This window comes from Apium graveolens, chromosome 5 (assembly GCF_009905375.1).
Source record: "Apium graveolens cultivar Ventura chromosome 5, ASM990537v1, whole genome shotgun sequence".
NCBI lineage: Eukaryota > Viridiplantae > Streptophyta > Magnoliopsida > Apiales > Apiaceae > Apium > Apium graveolens.
The window spans coordinates 178718420-178738431 of record NC_133651.1 but is presented as its reverse complement, the minus strand read 5'-3'; the positions used below and the strand labels follow the sequence as shown (position 1 = coordinate 178738431).

The 20012-nt window shown below is 38.9% G+C and overlaps 1 non-coding gene across 1 annotated transcript; it reads left to right on the top strand.

The window, feature by feature from the left end:
• The first annotated feature begins 15361 nt into the window (after positions 1–15361).
• Positions 15362–15468, top strand: LOC141662290 (small nucleolar RNA R71). The gene has a single exon (XR_012550411.1). It is a non-coding gene; the product is annotated as a small nucleolar RNA R71 (small nucleolar RNA).
• Positions 15469–20012: the final 4544 nt, after the last annotated feature.

The following is a 20012-nucleotide window of genomic DNA, read 5'->3' as shown; positions in this document are numbered from 1 at the left end:
GCTTAGCATTAGTCAGTTCTGTGACAACGGCTACAATGTTTTATTCGATAAGCTGAAGTGTCAGATTCTGCACAAGAAAAGTGAAAAACCCTCCTTAATGGGAATCCGGAAAGGAAATCTGTTCGTAGCTGACATGAACTCTGGAAGCAATCTTGAAGTCAATTGTTTCTATGTAAAGGCATCGTCAGATGAGAGTTGGCTATGGCACAAGAGACTTTCCCATCTCAATTTCAAAACAATGAATTCTCTTGTCAAAAGAGAATTGGTAAGAGGTCTGCCTCAGCTGGAATTCTCTCCAGAAGGACTATGTGAGGCTTGCCAGAAAGGAAAGTCAAAGAAAGCAAGTCACAAAGGCACTGACACATCTTCCATAACTGGTGTTCTGCAATTATTGCACATGGATTTATTTGGTCCAGTTAATATCCTTTCTATGTCAAAGAAGTGTTACTGTCTTGTGATAGTTGATGACTATTCCAAGTATACGTGGGTTTTATTTCTTCACTCTAAGGATGAAACACCACAAGTTGTGATTGATCATATCAACATGATTGAGTTAGATTCTAACGTCCCTGTTAGAGCAATAAGGTCAGATAATGGAACAGAATTCAAGAATGCACTTCTCAATGGATTCTGTACAGACAAAGGGATTACCAGACAATTTTCAGCTCCTAGAACCCCTCAGCAAAATGGAGTGGTGGAAAGGAAGAATCGTACATTGATTGAAGCTGCAAGAACGATGTTAAATGAATCAGGTCTTCCAATGTACTTTTGGGCTGAAGCTGTCAATACTGCATGTTATACTCAGAATCGAACTCTAATCAACAAAGACTTCATGAAAACTCCTTATGAGATTTTGAATGAACAGAAACCTTCTATCAAATACTTTCATGTATTTGGTGCCAGATGCTTCGTGCTCAAGGATGGAGATGATCGTCGTGGTAAGTTCGAGGCAAAGGCATATGAGGGTATTTTTGTTGGATATGGAAGAAGATCATATAGAGTGTATATCATTGATCAACACAAAGTAAATGAAAGTGTCAATGTTACATTTGATGACACTAAACTCCCTAGTATCCAAACTGAAGATCCTTCTGAGAAACTGAAGTTTGATGATACGTCAGATTCAGAGTCAGAACATGGTCAAGAACCTGAGGTTGTTGCTGGTGAAGAACTTGTTAATCCTGATGATACTCAAGGTAATAGTGATGGAAACTCTGGCAACAATGGAGATACCACTGCTACTGACGGAGAATCTTCAAGTCAACATGGCAACAACTCAGGGGGAGATGCTGAAGGATCATCTAGTAGGACACAACATCACAATGAATTTCAAGGCGAATCATCAAGATCAAATCTTCCAAGACAGACTGTCTGGAATAAAGCTCACCCTTTTGAGTTGATTATTGGTGATCCAGATGTTGGAGTCAGAACTAGACGTGCTACTCAAAATGAGTGTATGTTCTCAGGATTTCTTTCTGAGATGGAACCTAAGAAAATTGAAGAAGCACTGACTGATCCAGATTGGGTGATTGCTATGCAAGATGAACTCAATCAGTTTGAAAGTCAACAAGTCTGGAAACTGGTACCTAGGCCTATACACAAGAAAGCTGTTGGTACTAGGTGGGTATTCAGGAATAAACTAGATGAAGATGGTGTGGTTACAAGAAACAAGGCAAGACTGGTAGCTAAAGGGTATTCTCAAGCTGAAGGTATTGATTATGATGAAACCTATGCTCCAGTGGCTAGACTTGAGGCCATCAGGATATTTCTGGCATTCGCAGCATTTTCAAACTTTAAAGTTTATCAAATGGATGTCAAGAGCGCCTTTCTGAATGGAAAGCTGGATGAAGAGGTATATGTAGAGCAACCTCCTGGTTTTGAAGATCCAGATCATATGGATTTTGTCTTCTTTCTTTTCAAGGCTATCTATGGGCTAAAACAGTCTCCAAGAAAATGGTATGACACTCTCTCTGAATTTCTTATTGAAAATAGCTTTATTAGAGGTGTCATAGACAAAACTCTCTATTCTAAAAAACATAAGAATGATACTATATTAGTCCAAGTCTATGTGGATGATATAATATTTGGGTCTACTAATGATAATCTCTGTAAGAGATTTGCTAAGTTAATGCACAGCAAGTTTGAAATGAGCATGATGGGAGAGCTGAAGTTCTTTCTTGGATTACAAGTAAATCAAAGGTTAGATGGAACATTTATTTGTCAATCCAAGTATCTCAAGGAACTCCTCAAAAAGTACAATCTAGAGGATTCTGCATCAGCAAGGACTCCATCAACTACAGCTGTCAAGCTTGGACCATGTGAAAACTCCATTAAGGTAGATGTCACAAGCTACAGAGGTATGATTGGCTCGTTACTCTATCTTACTGCAAGTAGACCAGATATTATGTATGCTACATGTTTATGTGCAAGGTTCCAAGCGGATCCTAGAGATATTCATCTCGTTGCTGTTAAACGAATCTTAAGATATCTTAAGGGAACACCAAATCTAGGTATTTGGTACCCTAAAGAATCTGGTTTTAACCTTGTCGGATATACATATTCAGATTATGCAGGAAGTGTTGTTGATAGGAAAAGCACCTCAGGAAGTTGTCAATTCCTAGGAAGCAGGCTAGTCTCATGGTACAGCAAGAAACAGCAAACAGTTTCCAACTCAACGGCCGAGGCTGAATATATTGCTGCTGGAAGCTGCTGTGCTCAGATCTTGTGGATTAGGAACCAACTACGAGACTATGGCTCTGTATTGAACAAGATTCCTATTTTATGTGACAACACAAGTGCAATAGCCATCACCAACAACCCTGTGCAGCACTCGAGGACAAAGCACATTGACATCAGGTATCATTTTATTAGAGAGCACGTCATGAATGGTACTGTTGAACTATTTTTTGTTCCAACAGAAGAACAAATAGCAGATATTTTCACTAAACCACTTGACGAATCCACATTTACCGGATTAGTTGGTAAATTGGGCATGTTGAATAGTTTTAGTGATTAATTTAGTTAATATCTGGAATCTGTTCTTGAATGAATTTACAAATGAATTTTTCATAAATGAAAAATTCATCTGCAAATTTATTTTATCATTTTATCATATTTCTTGCTTATTTCTATGTAATATATATTATCTTATCTATTTTTATTTTCCCTATTTGTTAATTTAAAATATCTCAGAATATTTTATTTCCTCTAAAAATATTTTTCTATGAATTTTATTTGCTAAAATTCAATAGAAATCTATTTTTGAAATAAAAATAATAAATTCTGATATATTATCTTTGTTTCTGTAAAAATTTTAAGTGTTTAATTCAGTTTTACTATCTTGTGATATAGTTTCAGTATTCAAATAGAAGTCTGTTCCATTTATTTTATTTTATTTTGTTTTCTACTGCAATGACAATCGGCAAGACAATTGAATTGTCTTGCTGAAAATCATTTCAGTACTTATATATATATATACTTATTTTCATATTAATTCTGTGTTTATTGCTGGTATGACAATCGGCAAGACAATTGAAATTGTCTTGGTGAAAGTCATTTCAGTGTAAATTATGTTAATTATGTTCTTCAGTATAGTTTTATACTGGCAAGACAATCGGTATGACTATTGGATTGTCTTGCCAGTTATAAACCATATAGATAATTATTTTCATTTTATTATTATACTGGTATGACAATCGGTATGACTATCAGATTGTCATACCAGTTATAATTTTAATATTTATTCTGTTATTTCTTTTCCTTTTTTTTGCCTGGTATGACAATCGGTATGACAATCCCGGATTGTCATACCAGCTGTTATATAAAGGCTTTTGCTGTTTTGTTTTAAACCATTTTAACATAACAGTTCATTTCAAAAATTTTGAACAGTTTTTCTCCCTAATTTTTCTCTCTTCTCTCTCTTCGAACCAAACCAACAATCTGTCTTCTTCCTTGCTCGAGTTTTTACTCAGCACACAAAATCATCACTTTGTGATATATACATACAAGTATATATATAAAGAGATGCTGTTGAATTTTTCTTAAATATAAATTATTATAAAAAACGCAAAATCAAATAAAAATCAGTTTGCCCCTTCAAATTCCAGTTGTGTTATTGAATTTGAACCTTTTATTTTAATTTTAATTTCTGATTTGTGTCTTTTGGTTTGTCAAAACTGTGTTTGTGAGTTAAGAATTTTAACGAGATACATTTCTGTCTAAATTTTTCGATTATAATTAATTTAATTCGAATTATTAAATTAATTTAATTAATTCGAATTTTCTTAATATTATTCTTAAAATTCTGAAAAGCTTGTGTCTTATTATTATTTTATAAAATGGCTCTCAATTTCCAAATTGTCGCGCATAATCAGGTTGGTTATTTTAATCCGGAAAAATGTGATGTTGAAAAATTTAAGCCATGGATTAGATTTTTAAATGACCATTCGATTGTTAGCTCTGCTATTAAATCAAATGTGATTTTAAACGTCGATCTACTTAGACTGATTTGCACAACTTCTACTGTGGCCGATGATTCAAAATCTTTTTCATTCACCATCGCAAACACACAGTATGTAGTTGATGAAACAGTCGTCAATCATGCGTTAAATTTTCCACTAGACAATTTCTGTAATTTACCCTCTGAAAATGATATCACAAATTTTTTCAATGCTATTCACTATCAGGGGGTGATCAATTTAACCAAACTTTCTAAATCAAATTTGGTGTCTGAATGGGATATATTCTTCGATACACTTTCCAAAGTGTTTGCCAACTGCACAAAATCTAATTTTCATAACATTACTTCCACCCTGCAGTATATTGGTCTTGCGGTTGTTTTCAATCAAAGGATCAATTTTGGCAAACTACTTTTTCCCATTCTCTTGAGACGTCTAACTTCTGCTTTACGTGATCATTCTACAAATCGTAGGGTATCATGTTACTATGCTCGTTTTCTTATGCTTATAGCAGATCATCTACTCACCCCTGAACACAAAGCACTTTTTGCTAACTCTGCTGTAACCAAACCCCCACCAGTTAGCAAAAAGATTTACACTCGCCAAGACACAACCTTCAAATTTATGCAAGTTCCAGTACTTGTATCTGCTTTCATGGCCAATTATATTCCCTTACCTATTTTTAATCTTCCCGGTCATGAACAGCAACCTCAACCTCCAGTGGTTCAAGCCACCCAGGCTCTTCCATTACAGGTAGTAACTCCTCACTCTCACTCTCTTCCTACTTCTGTTGTAAGACCCTCAGTGGTTGATAGGGCTGACCATGAAGTTGTAGAACCACAGCTTCAATCCCAGGTCATAGAGCCAAACACAGAGTCTCATTCTATCTCAACCTCTCCCCCACTGTCTAAAATGTTACCCAGGAGATTACTAGGAAGTAGTACATTGTCAAATATGAGTGAACCCTCAGCTATGCCTCCTCCTAAGAAAAGAAAAACCTATTTTGAGGCATCTGAAAGCCCATCCTTGTCCTCCCAACAGGACATGGACTTTGAAATGGCCAATGAACAGTTACTAGAGGCATTCTCTCAACAGGATGCATCTATTGAAATTCGCCATAGGGCCATGGCATCTTGTACTGAGTCAAGCACAATTCCATTACTCACAATGGAACCATACACTTCCCCAGATCATACTCAGGACACACAGCGAGGAGTGCACGTAGAGTCGGTTACAGTGCCTGCCATAGTTACGGCAGAAGAGCAGTCACATGCTTCAGAGGGAAAATCTGACTCTCCGCCATCTTTAATAGAGTCATTTTCTCCCCTCCCAGATCCAACACCTCTGGCTCCCTTATGGGATTCTCCACTCGCAGATTTATCTGGAGAAAGTGGAGGGCAACTCGGTCAATCTATCCCTGAAGCAATTCAGACATCTATTCCAAAAGATTTGATAGTATTGACTGAGGATCGGGACTCGCGAATTCCTATTGCACCACCACTGACCTCTCTTGAAGAGGCTAGGGTGATTTTTAATGCAGGTACACAAGAACAGCAACTGGAAGACTCCTCACGAGAAATCATATTGAGAGAAACACATGCACGTGAGATGAGTGAACCAAACACGAGTGAACTTCAGGTGAGAGCACACACAGACACTGATACCGTCAACCTGTTAGCTCAGATTGCTGCCCTGAAAGAAGAACTTGCTAAAAGTCAAGCTGAAGCTCAAGCATTTAAAGCACAAGTGGTTGAACAGTCTTCTTCTTCCACCTCTGTCAACAATCAGCTTGCAATCATAAGGAATGACATCTCAGATTTAAAGACTACTGTAATACCAAAGCTCAATTCTATTCAGGACACTCCAAATTTATCAGCTGATGACATATCCAACTTATGCTCCCTACATACAAGAATGACTTCTCTTGAAGACCTCGTTGAGATGAATCATTCACTGGACAACTCAAGATTTCTAAAGATAGAGACGGGCATGGAACATCTAAATGAAGGGATGAAGCACTTATATTACATGATCAAGAATTCTCATTGCCCTAATGAAGAACAAAGAGCTTATTTTGAAGGACCGTCTGGTGGAGGATCAGGCTCTGGAAGTGGTGGAGGTTTCAAAGGAAAGTCAGCAGAGGATCCCTCAACTAAGGGGGAGAAGAAAGGGAGTAGTACCAAAGGGAAAGAAAAAGATACTTCTGCTGGAGATAAAGGAAAGGCTGATGATGCCTACTACAGTGGAGAACAGGATGACTTCGATATTTTTGACATTCCCACTGAACCAGTTCAGGAAGATAAAGATGGGTTATTTGAAGCTGAAGAAGAAAGTGATTTTGAAGATTGGGAAGAAGAAGATACAGTGGATCCTAGGTTTGAGAAAGAATTTCAGAAAGAGCAGTCAGAGATGCAAAGAAAAGAAGCTGAACTCAAGAAGGTCTCACAGATCATTGACAGGAGAAAAGACATACAAAGAACAGAAACTCTTCAAAAGCAACGTCTTCATGACATTAAAGCTCAAGAAAGGAGAAGAGATGTCAGACTAAAGATTGGTGAAAAGTGGGATGAAGCTAGGAGAGTACTCGATATGCCTCAGCTATGCACTAACAATGATAGGCAGTTCTTACATCTTCTTGACAAGCTGGAAATCTCAAATCCTAACAATGACATGTACATGAATGCTATCAAGACTGAAGTCTCAAGGATCACAGCTGCTTTTGATAGATCCCTAAATGAGATGAGCATTTTTGTATACTGTCAGAGTGAAGGATCATTCAAGGTGTCACTTCATCTATTTGAGAATCGTTCGTTGTCAGAGATTTGGGTTCTTTTAAACAAAGTCAAAAGAAGCTCAGAATTGAATGAAGTTCTTCGGGAAAGGCTTAAAGAGTTTGCCAGCAGGGCTAGTCCTCAAGTGGTCAACAATCCTCATCAGGTGAGATTCTTTAAGTCTGATTGTCTTCAAATCTGTCAGCTAGATGTACAATCTCTTAAAGACTACTCAGCTAAGCATCTGGTCTGGATGGAACATCATTTGAGAACTGCTGGATATTCATCCATGTTGAAGACTCAAGCTGCTGACTTGATTCAAGCTTATTGTGAAAAGAATGTTAAAAGGTACAATCAACTCAAGAATAAGTTGAAGTCAGTTGGAGTTCAACCAGTCAGACCTACAAGCTTCACTTCAGAAAAAGATCGTGTCTTTGACAAGGAATTGCTTCAAGATTTAGAAGAAGGTGAAGTCAGAAGAGAAGATAACTAAAGTCAATTAGCTCAAAACTCAATGTAATATGATTAGAGCGTTATGAATCAAGATAGACTAATGTAGTTATATGTTCAGGCTAGAGGAACATCTATCTTGTATTCACTTGTAAATTTCATTTGGAATCTGGAAAATGTTAAATATAATCCAGAACTTTTCTGCTATTTACTTTACATTACTGTTTATATCTTTTTCTTATTTGTTAGTTGAGTTATCCTCTAGGTATTTGTTGTTATTGTCTAACAAGCAAATAGGGGGAGATTGAAAGGCATATGTCATAGCCTACTCGTTTATTCGAGTATTTAACTCAACTCAAATAAGAATGTAATAAGTAAATAGTGGATCAATCATCAGAGAGATCTCACAAAGTAACATCTGTCAAAGAATAAAGAAACATTGTTCATCTACAGACTTGAAGATTCACTGGAAGAAGTTCAAGAATTTGATCATGCCTCAGTGATATAAATCAAGATCGTGGATTTAATCAAGTGACAGAGATCTCGTCAAGGTATCATTTATTACAAGGATTCAATCAGAACAACAAAGTCAAGACATGAAGAAACGTCACGAAAGTTAGTCACTCATGAACCAGACAGTACATCGAGTGTCAGCATTGAAGTGACGGAATTGATTCATAAGTCTCAGTGACTTTCAGAAGATTGTCAGAAGAATGGTTGCTGCTCAGGGTTAGTATTAATTCTCCATTAATTAATTAAGTCATATAATTTAATTAAGAAAATAAATTATATCTGCAAGGATTAATTTATTAATTAATTGAATTAAATTGATTAATTAATTTAGAATTAATATTAAGGAATTACAGAATTTTAATTGGTTTAAAATCTATTTAAATTGAAACAAAGCAAACTGATTGTATTAGTATGACAATCGGTATGACAATCAATAGTCATACCGAAAGTCATGCTAATTCATTTAATTGTCTTGTTAGAATTTTTATTAGATTAAAAATCTGTTATTAATCTTTGCAAGACAATCTGAATTGTACTTATGTAACAATCGGTATGACAATCAATTGTCATACCGAAAGTCATGCTGGTTCAAAGGATTGTCATTGCAGTTCATTTGCATTCGGCTGTTTACTTAAAAAGAAACAAAAGAAGCAGAAGACAAGATCATCCAAAAACTCAGCAAAAACAGAACATACAGAAGAACAAAAGAGAAAAAGAGAAAAAGAAGCAGAAAAATATTACATATATTCTGCAACTTCAAGATCAATTTCTAGATTGTAAAGTTATATCCAATCAACTAGAAATACTTATCTTGTTCTTGTGTATCAATCTAGCGGATTAAAATCCCTAGAACTTAATCTCAAATCGCTTTTAGCATTTGATCTTTTAATTACAAAAATAGAAAAAGTTCATGTCGAATTTATTCTAAATTTGTAATAATTGATTTGAGATTAATCCCTTGTAACCGATACCGTAGTTGTAACACCTTTCAAGTTTAATAAAAGTTTTATTTAACTTGAATTTTGTTTCACAATTTTATTCCGCATTTTATTCGACTAAACGGTATTGTTTGCATTCAACCCCCCCCCCTTCTACAAACAAATTGGGACCTAACAGGCTCACCACCAGTCCACTCCTGCATCGCATTCAGAGTCCCGGAATCAATAGGAGCGGCCGGCAACTGCAACTGCTTAAGAGACGGCCACTGAACTCCCACCGCTCGGCAAAGCTTAGTAATAGTGGATGCATAAGGGATGTTCATGTGTTTAGCTCCCCTCAAAAACTTCAGAATTACTTGGTAGATGAACTCACCAAGGTCCACATAGTACTCCTCATTCAAAATTCCCCACAACAACTGTGCTCTCTAAACTGTGACCTCGTATGCATGCGAAGAAGGCAGAATATTAGCACAAATAAACGCATTACATGCACGGGCATACATCACGATCTCCGGAAAGTGACGATACTCATTAGTTCCTGTCTTGAAGGTCCAAATTGTGCCCGGCCTACAGAGAGTAGCACAAATCAAATCCAAGTCAAAATCCTCAGCAGTTTTCTCATTCCAGTTCTCCTCCGTGGGCTTCCTCTCTCGCTGGCCAATCACACGGTGAATCGCCGCTGGGTGATAATCCACCGTCATCCCCCGAACCACAGAAAACCCATTCTTCTCGGCCTTCGCGTTCGCATAGAACTCGTGAACCACGCTCATCGGCACTACTTCAGGTGACTCACAAAAAGCTATCCACCCCTTCTCAGCAATCATAGGTAACAACTCACCATCCCTCCCCGATGGTAAAAATCCCCTCTCCTTCAGAATTGGCTTCCCCAAAAGCCTAGTATACTCCTCCTCCGCAGCCCTGTCATTCAACCGAGGCCTCGCAGCAGTACCCCTCGAAGAATCAGCCGTAGGCACAATACTACTGCTATTAATAGTCCTTGCTCTCTTGGGTGCCATTGAATCTGAATAAAAGTGCTTGAGAATTGTGTTTTTGTGTTTGGGAGAGAGTTTGAGTGTAGAAGTTGTGTGGGAGATATGTGGGATAGGTGTATGTATATATAGGGAATGGATTAGGGTAGAATTTGATTAGGAGTGGGTTTATGGGTAAAAATCATGGGAAAATGGGGAATAGGTCGTGGGTTTTATGGGTTGAAATTTGTGTTTTATTTTTCTGATTTTTTTTTTGTATTTTTATTGACTAAAAAAAATTTCATTCAGCCGACCCCTGAGCGGTCACTCAGCAAAGCTGAGCGGTCGCTCAGCAGAGCTGAGCGGGCACTCAGGGGGTCACTGGAAAAAAAAATTCAGCATGGTTTTTCTGATTTTTTTGTGGTTTTGGATAGGTTGTTAACTTCTAAGGGTTCCTGTAACAACAAATCATGGGTTGCCTCCCACGCAGCGCTTCTTTTTCGTCATTAGCTTGACGTTGCGTACCTTTCTCAAGTTGACAATAAAACGGCACTAACCAGTTCTCGGTTTGCCGTGTCCCCATAGTAGTGCTTCAAACGCTAACCATTAACCTTGAATGCTTGGTCCGAATCATTCTCAAAAATCTCCACCGCTCCGTGTGGAAACACAATTTTGACAATAAAAGGTCCAGACCACCTTGATTTCAACTTCCCAGGAAAAAGTCGGAGACGGGAGTTGAATAAGAGAACTTGTTGCCCCGACATGAATAACTTAGGATGTAGCTTCCTATCGTGCCACCTCTTCACCTTTTCCTTGTACATTTTATTGTTCTCGTATGCTTGGAGTCGAAATTCATCAAGTTCATTAAGCTGAAGCATTCGCTTCTTTCCAGCTGTATCTAGATCCAGGTTCAACTTTTTCAACGCCCAATAGGCCTTATGCTCAAGCACCGCAGGTAAATGACATCCCTTACCATACACCAGTTGAAACGGGGACATACCAAGTGGAGTTTTATATGCTGTTCTGCAAGCCCAGATAGCTTTATCGAGCTTTAAAGACCAATCCTTCCTTGACGGACAAACAACCTTCTCTAGAATGCGCTTGATCTCTCTGTTAGACACTTCTGCTTGACCATTTATTTGCGGATGATAGGCAGTAGCAACTCGATGATTCACATTATAATGCTGCATCATAGAATTGAACTTACTGTTACAGAAATGCGACCCTTCATCACTTATGATTACCCGAGGCGTTCCAAACCTTGTGAAAATCTGCTTATGAAGAAAATTCAACACTGCCTTTGCATCATTTGTCGGTAGAGCTTTGACTTCTACCCATTTTGAGACATAATCGACTGCCAGCAAGATGTACTGATTGTTGCAGGATGAGACAAAAGGCCCCATGAAATCGATTCCCCAAACATCAAAGACCCCAACTTGAAGCATCACATTTAACGGCATCTCATCCTTTCTCGTCAAATTTCCCACTCGTTGGCAACGATCACACCTTAAAATAAATTGATGAGCATCCTTAAACAAAGTAGGCCAGAAAAAACCTGCTTGCAGAATATGAGCTACCGTCTTCTCACCACCATAGTGTCCACCATAAAATGTGGAGTGGCAGTCTCGTAATATCCCCTCCGTCTCACAGAACGGGATAAATCTCCTGATGATCTGGTCAGCTCCCTGTCTAAACAAATATGGTTCATCCCAAATATACCACTTCACCTCATGCAGAAACTTCTTCTTTTGAGCTGAGGTCAAATTAGGAGGCATTATATTGTTGACAAGATAGTTTACAATATCTGCAAACCATGGCTCTTCCTCCTGAACTGCGAACAACTGCTCATCCGGAAAAGACTCGTTGATCAATGTCTTATCCTGTGAAGTAGACTCGGGATTCTCCAATCTAGAGAGATGGTCAGCTACTTGATTCTCAGTACCCTTTCGATCCTTGATCTCTAACTCAAATTCCTGTAGTAGGAGCACCCAACGAATGAGTCTCGACTTCAAATCCTTCTTGGAAACCAAATAGCGAATGGCCGCATGATCAGTGAATACTGTCACTTTTGTCCCAAGCAGATAAGATCGAAATTTCTCAAAACCAAAGACTATAGCTAAGAGCTCCTTCTCAGTAGTGGTGTAGTTCATTTGGGCCCCATTTAAGGTCTTACTAGCATAGTAGACCACATGAAAGAGATTATTCTTGCGCTGCCCAAGAACTGCACCTACCGCATAATCACTCGCATCACACATCATCTCAAAATGCTCTGTCCAATCTGGTGCTGTAATAACTGGCGCAGTGATTAAACTCTTCTTAAGAGTCTCGAATGCTGTCAAACATTCATCATCAAATTTGAAAGGCACATCTTTCTCAAGCAAGTTGCACAACGACTTAGATATCTTCGAAAAGTCCTTGATGAACCGCCGATAAAAACCCGCATGACCAAGAAAACTACGGATTCCTTTCACAGAAATAGGTGGTGGAAGATTTTCAATGACTCCCACCTTGGCTTTATCCACCTCAAGACCCTTGCTAGAGACCTTATGCCCAAGAATTATGCCTTCACGCACCATAAAATGACATTTTTCCCAATTGAGCACCAAATTAGTTTCCACACACCTTTTGAGCACGACACGGAGATTATTCAAAAATTCATCATACGAATGTCCAAAGACGGAGAAGTCGTCCATGAACACCTCAACATTATTTCCAATCATGTCAGAGAATATAGCCATCATACATCTCTGAAAAGTGGTCGGTGCGCCACATAACCCAAACGAAACTCTGCGAAAAGCAAACGTGCCAAATGGACAAGTGAAGGTAGTCTTTTCTTGATCCTCTGGTGCAATACAAATCTGATTATACCCGGAGTAACCATCCAGAAGACAATAATACTCATGACCAGCCAACCTGTCAAGCATCTGATCAATAAATGGAAGAGGGAAGTAATCCTTCCTCGTGGCCTTGTTCAACTTTCGGTAGTCCATGCATACTCTCCATCCTGTAACTGTTCGAGTGGGAATGAGCTCATTCTTCTCATTTGCTACCACAGTGATACCTCCTTTCTTAGGCACACATTGTACGGGGCTCACCCAAGAACTGTCAGAAATAGGATAAATGATGCTTGTATCCAGCCATTTCAGAATTTCTTTCTTCACCACCTCCTTCATGATAGGATTAAGTATGCGCTGTTGCACAACAGTTGGCTTACTACCCTCCTCTAGCAGAATCTTATGCATGCAATATGAAGGGCTGATCTCTTTAATGTTTGCTATGGTCCATCCAATAGCCGATTTGAATTCTCTCAAAATCCTTAAGAGCTTGTCCTCCTCACTAGCTGAAAGGTCAGATGCAATAATAACAGGTAAAGTAGATGCATCACCTAAAAAAGCATACCTCAAATGTTCAGGTAATGGCTTAAGCTCCAAGGTAGGTGCTTTCTCAATTGATGGTTTGAGCTTTCCTTCAGCATTCTTGAGGTCATAAGTACCAAGAGATTCAAACGGCATGTCCAGCTTTCGCCTCCAGGGAGAAGCATTAAGATATTGTAATTGATCATTGCCATCATCATCATCACTGTCGAAATTCCCCACTAAGGCCTTTTCTAATGCATCAGACATTAGCATATGATCGAGTTCTGAAATAACCGCAGAATCAATCACATCCACTTTTAAGCACTCCTCAGCTTCTGTAGGAAATTTCATTGCTTTGAATACATTGAAGGTCACATCCTGATCCTGCACCCGCATAGTAAGTTCACCTTTCTGCACATCTATCAAGGTACGGCCAGTAGCCAAAAAAGGTCTTCCCAACATTATGGGAATCTTCTTATCTTCCTCAAAATCCAGAATAACAAAGTCTGTGGGAAAGAAGAGCTTATCCACCTTGACTAGCACATCCTCCACTATGCCCCTTGGGTAAGTACTAGAACGATCAGCCAATTGTAGAGACATGTAGGTGGATTTTGGATCAGGCAAATCCAATTTTTTAAAGATCGACAACGGCATCAGATTGATGCTTGCTCCCAAATCACAAAGGCACTTGTCAAATGACAACTTGCCAATGGTGCAAGGAATGGTGAAGCTACCTGGATTTTTAAGCTTTGGAGGTAACTTTTGCTGCAGCACAGCGCTGCATTCTTCCGTTAGAGCAACGGTCTCAAGGTCATCCAGTTTCACCTTCCTTGAAAGAATACTCTTCATAAACTTCGCATAACTAGGCATTTGCTCCAGAGCCTCAGCGAAAGGTATATTGATGTGAAGTTTCTTGAACACCTCCAGAAACTTACTGAACTGCTTATCCAGCTTTTATTATTGTAATCTCTTAGGGAAAGGTGGTGGAGGATAGAGCTGTTTCACCCCTGTATTACCCTCAGGCAGAGTGTGTTGAACAGTAGACTTCCTTGGTTCCGCCGCTTTCTCCTTTTGCTTAGCTTCTTCATCTCCAACCTCAGCTTCTCCTTCTTTTGCCTTTTCAGCATCAGCAACTTTCCCATGCCTTAAGGTAATAGCCTTGACTTGCTCTTTAGCTTCCTTCCTGCCTGGTACTTCCGTGTCACTGGGAAGTGTTCCAGGTTGACGATTGAGCACTGCATTAGCTATTTGACCGATTTGATTTTCCAAGGTCTTGATAGAAACCGCCTGACTCTTACACAACAGCTTAAGTTCCTCAAAATCAGCACTAGTGGGTTCAGCTGCACTTCCTTGTTGAGGATATAATTGCCTTTGAGCATACTGTTATGGTTGCTGGAATCCAGGTGGATTGAACTGTTTACTCACACCTTGCTGATATGGTGGCTGAATAGCATTCTGATTATTACCCCAGCTAAAATTTGGATGATTTCTGTTGTTAGGATGATAAGTAGCTGGTACAGGCTGCTATTATCACTGATAATTGTTCACATACTGAACAGATTCGTTGACAAGAGAACACTGATCCATAGCATGAGACCTGCACAAAGCTCACAGACCATAGCTATTTGATTGACTCCATAGGTAGCTAGAGAATCGACCTTCATAGACAGCGCTTGGAGCTGCGCTGCAATAGCGGTGGCTGCATCGACTTCTAGAATACCTGCTACCTTCCCAGGCATCATCCTCTGAGTTGGGTTTTGATGCTCATTTGCAGCCATAGTCTCAATAAGATTATAAGCCTCAGTATAGCTTTTGGCCCACAAGGTGCCTCCAGCTGCTGCATCGAGCATGGGCCGAGATTGGGCCCCCAAACCATTATAGAAACCAGTGATCACCATCCAATCGAGCATTCCATGATGTGGACACTTTCTCAACATTTCCTTGTAGCGTTCCCAAGCTTCGCACATAGATTCTGTAGGTTGCTGCGTAAATTGAGTAAGAGCACTTCTCATAGCAGCAGTCTTCGCCATTGGATTAAACTTCACCAGAAACTTTTGCGCAAGATCTTGCCAAGTAGTGATGGACCCAGCTGGTTCAGAATGTAACCAGTCCTTAGCTTTATCCCTCAGTGAGAATGGGAAAAGCCTCAGCTTGATAGCCTCATCAGTCACGCCATTATATTTGAAAGTACTGTAGATCTCGATAAAATTCCTTATGTGCATGTTGGGGTCTTCAGTCACAGCACCTCCAAAAGAAACAGAATTTTGCACCATCTGAATAGTGCCCGGCTTGATTTCAAAGGTGTTAGCTTGAATAGCCGGATGAAGAATGCTTGACTGAATGTCATCAATTTTAGGCCGAGAAAAGTCCATAAGAGCTGGATCGGCCGAAACAATACGATCACCCATGATTACTGGTTCTTTCTGCTCACTTCCTGAATCCGAATCTTCAAAATGTATCTTCTCCGGAATACCAAGAACTTCGTCTATCTCCTCTGCTGTATCTAAAGTCCTCTTGCGAGTACGAGAACGAGTTTGCATAAACGCTCGCTAAAGCACCTGAAACACAACCAGAAACAATAAGTAACAAATACGTCTTAATCACTGAGTCCTAACGACCAATGATGGCAAGTACATAAACTAAACAAATACACCGAGTCCCCGGCAGCGGCGCCAAAAACTTGTTATGGCAAAACACGCGCTAATATTCACGCAAGTATACGCGTTCGCAAGTAATATAGAATACTTTCTAGTTCGTTCCCACAGAGACTCAGACTAATTATGTTCAATTAAACTCACTCACCAATGTATGTTTACTTCTCAATGTTAAGACAATAACACTTAGAATTGTTAACTAATTATTAACTACAATTAACTACTAAAATTAACTCCTTAATTAACACTTCGAATTAACAATATTAAAACACTCATGAGATCATAACTTCATTACTACTTCCTTCAATAGTCATTGTTATTACCCTTAGCATGCAACAGTGATGATATTAATCGAATAACACGAAACTGATAAAAGCCAACTTTCATTGTACTAATACCATTCTACCAAACATCCACAATTAAGATAGAAGTTGAATAGGCATCAATTATGTTGAGTCCCTATATGTCTACAGAAATTGACAACATAATGATTGAAGCACAAGTTATTCCTTTTGATTACACAGAGCGAATAAAACGGTTAGAGTTACCCACTAATCATGCAACATCATACATGAACCTATGCTAGCATGGCAAGTTCTAAATCTCGAGATCCACCGTCGCTTCACAAGAGATTAACACCCTATCTTATATGTTCGCGACGCACATAAGACGAATACGCACAACCAATACTAGATATCATACAATCATCACACACTAAGGTATTAAAAAACTAACTAAAGAATTCCATAGTAAATCCGTTACGACCCCATGATCACGATTAGCCCATGATAGCACTTATCATCATCATGGGTTCATATGAAAACATGATAAATAAACACAAGAGAATAATAACTAAACTAATTATATTAAACTAGAGTATGTCACAAGAGTAAATAGGTTCAAAGCAAAGAAAACTAGCATCCAACGTTACAACGAAATAAAGAATCACAAGAAAATATGCTTCCTCTCGTTGCGGTGTGCTAAAATGGCCTTCTTCCTTATCTCCTTCGCTCCTCGATTAATACAACGATTCAACACCCGTGAAACGTCTCTGAATCTACTTATATAGAAGTCCCATAAAACTCAGATTACACAGAAGTTGGAATCCAAACAGAAGTAGAAGTCTAAAATAAATATTTTAATTTCCCGTCCCTGCGCGGCCGCTCAGCTATTACCTCCGTTTCTTCGCTGTAATCTGCTCCTTTCTTCCCCCTAGCGATGCTAGACACATGCCAAGGCTTATTATTGATGATTACTCCCCCGAAATGCAACTATTACCCTGAAACGCACAAACACTAGAAAAACACATCAAATACACAAAATACTTGATTTCAAGACACCAATTTAAGCCATTTTAAGACGTTCTAAGTGGTATAAAATGCCACTTATCAAGGATGAGCATGTAGTGACTTTGACTACAGTTCAACAGTTGAGGAGCCAGCCCTTCAGCAGATGATGACTAGTTTGGGCTATGAAAAGACATTGGCAAAGCTGGGTCAATTGAAGAGACCTCACATAAGGAGGGAATGGAGTTTCTTCTTTGACTGCATCACAAAGGCTTTTGCCAACAAATGTTCTAATTTTGATGCAATCCCAATTCTCAGTCAACAAATCGGGTATGCTCTTATTAATCAAACTCATTTTGATTATGCAAGTGCTATTTTAGGCTTTATTGGGGATAGGATGACAGAAGATAGAAATATAGTTTACTTTGCTAGATTATGTCTGTTTATTTATAGTTTTTGTTGCTCTGATGCACCCCAACTAGCAAGTGAGTTAATTGAACCATTTAAGCTAACTAAGAGAGCCTTTACTGACTTATTATCTACTGATAATAAGAAAACTGTTTTGAGACCCCTCCGAATTCCAATTTTAGTCAAACAGTTTTTAGTTAACTCTGATCCAGCCACATTCACCTCTATATATACTGATGTCCAACTAACCCAACCTCCATCAGTACCTACCACCACACAAAAACATCAAATTTTTCAACCTCAACCAACTCAACCCTCCATCAGGACATATTTCAAACCAACACAATCATCTCAACCTCAACTATCAGCGCATACCATCAGACCTTCATCTTCCAGGCCAAAAAGGGCTAAATCTGTTCCTAAATCTCCAATAAAGAGAAGAAGGATGCTTCTAAGGGATGAGTCTGATGATGAGGAGGAAGCACAGGTTCATGCATCAGAACCTGTGACAGTTGAAGCTGAAACTGTGGATTCTCATAAAGCAACTGCAGCTAAAGGTTCTGATACCTTAAATAGAAAGAGAACTGTAAACTCTGATGATAAAGCAACTCCTTCATTTGCAAGGAGATTAAAGAAAATGAGGGCTAAGAGGCATTTGGCTAAGCCTCCATCAGAGAATACTGAAGAAGCTAAGGAAAGGGATAAGGAATCTCTGATCTCAAATCCAATTGTGAATGAATCTCTACCACCTCCAGCTACAGCCCAAAATACTGTACCTGATATAGTGGTTACACCTCCAGTCTCTCCTTTTCATGAAGATGTTACAGTTGAAGATTCAGGCTTAAGTCCTGAAATTGACATCAACAGGCTGCACACTCCTAATATTCTGTATTTGGAAGCTCCTACAGCAGCTCAGACATCTCCAACTCATTCTCCAACTTTAAATGCTGACGCTGAGATACCATCTACACCAATTCTGGATCAAGAACCTGAAGATCAGAATTTAGATGAAGATAAATCAGAAACTCCTATAGCCTCACACACTGTTATGTTATCAGAGGATAATGAGTCTTCATCAAGCTCTGGAGATAGTATCTTGGTACATACTTCAGCTCCTGTGCTTGGAAAGGAAGCATTGGTCAAGAAATTTGTTGAACAGGATGCTCCTGTTCCTTGGGATGAAACTCATAAAAGAGTAAAGTGGACCAAGAAGTGGAATGATTCTGATTTCATTCCAAGCTCTAAAGTTCTGATAGAGCACATTGGTAAAGCTGATGAGCTTTTGATAAATTATGATATAAAGACACAACTCAAGATCACTGCTCTATCTACCAAGAACCTTCAAGGTCTTCACTCTCAAACTCAAGTAAAGGCTGCTACACTACACGAATCAATTAATAAGCTAGATATGCAAATCAAGCTTGACAAGACAAGGTTTATCAGACCTACACTTGAGAAAGTGGAAGCAATTGAGAAAGCTAAAGAGAAGCAACAGGCCCAAATCTCTGAGGTCCTGGCTAATCAAGCTTCTCAACAGGCTCAATTGGATGAGATCCAATCTTCAGTTGAACTTCTTCTCTCACTCCTACTATCAGATGATGCCAAAAAGGGGGAGAAGATAGTTAAGTCCAAATGCTCTAATGATCAAATACTGAAGAAGAAATATGATGAAGCTGATGACCAGGGAAACCCTAACAAAGGTAGAGGTCAAGTTCAATGGTAAAGAGCACAGCAGCAAGGTTTCTTCAAGGAAACTAATAACTGATGCAATCAAATCTTCTATTCAAAAGAAGACAAGTTCTGAAGCTGTTCAAACTCAAAAATCTGATAGCAAGTACTCAAACTCAAAATCTGATATCAAGTTCTGATGAGCAAAGTCTGATGACAAAACCTGATGTTCTGATACAAGGTGGAAGTCAAGATTCTCAAAAATTCATGCAAACTCTGAAGCTCAAGGGAAAGCAGACTACTATCTACTACAAGGATCCCAAGATTCAGACACTTGATGAGGAAATTGCTAGAAGATTATTTCTGAAGCATAATCCAGGAATGGATTTAGAAAATCTCAAGGAGGAAGAAGCTAGATTCAAAGCTGAAAAGAAAAATCTAAAGCCAAAGCTTTTGTTTCAAAGAAACCTTCAAGGCCTAAGGTAAAAGGCATTGAGATCAAGGAGAAGTCATATACTGAGGCATCAAAGCCCAAAACAAGAT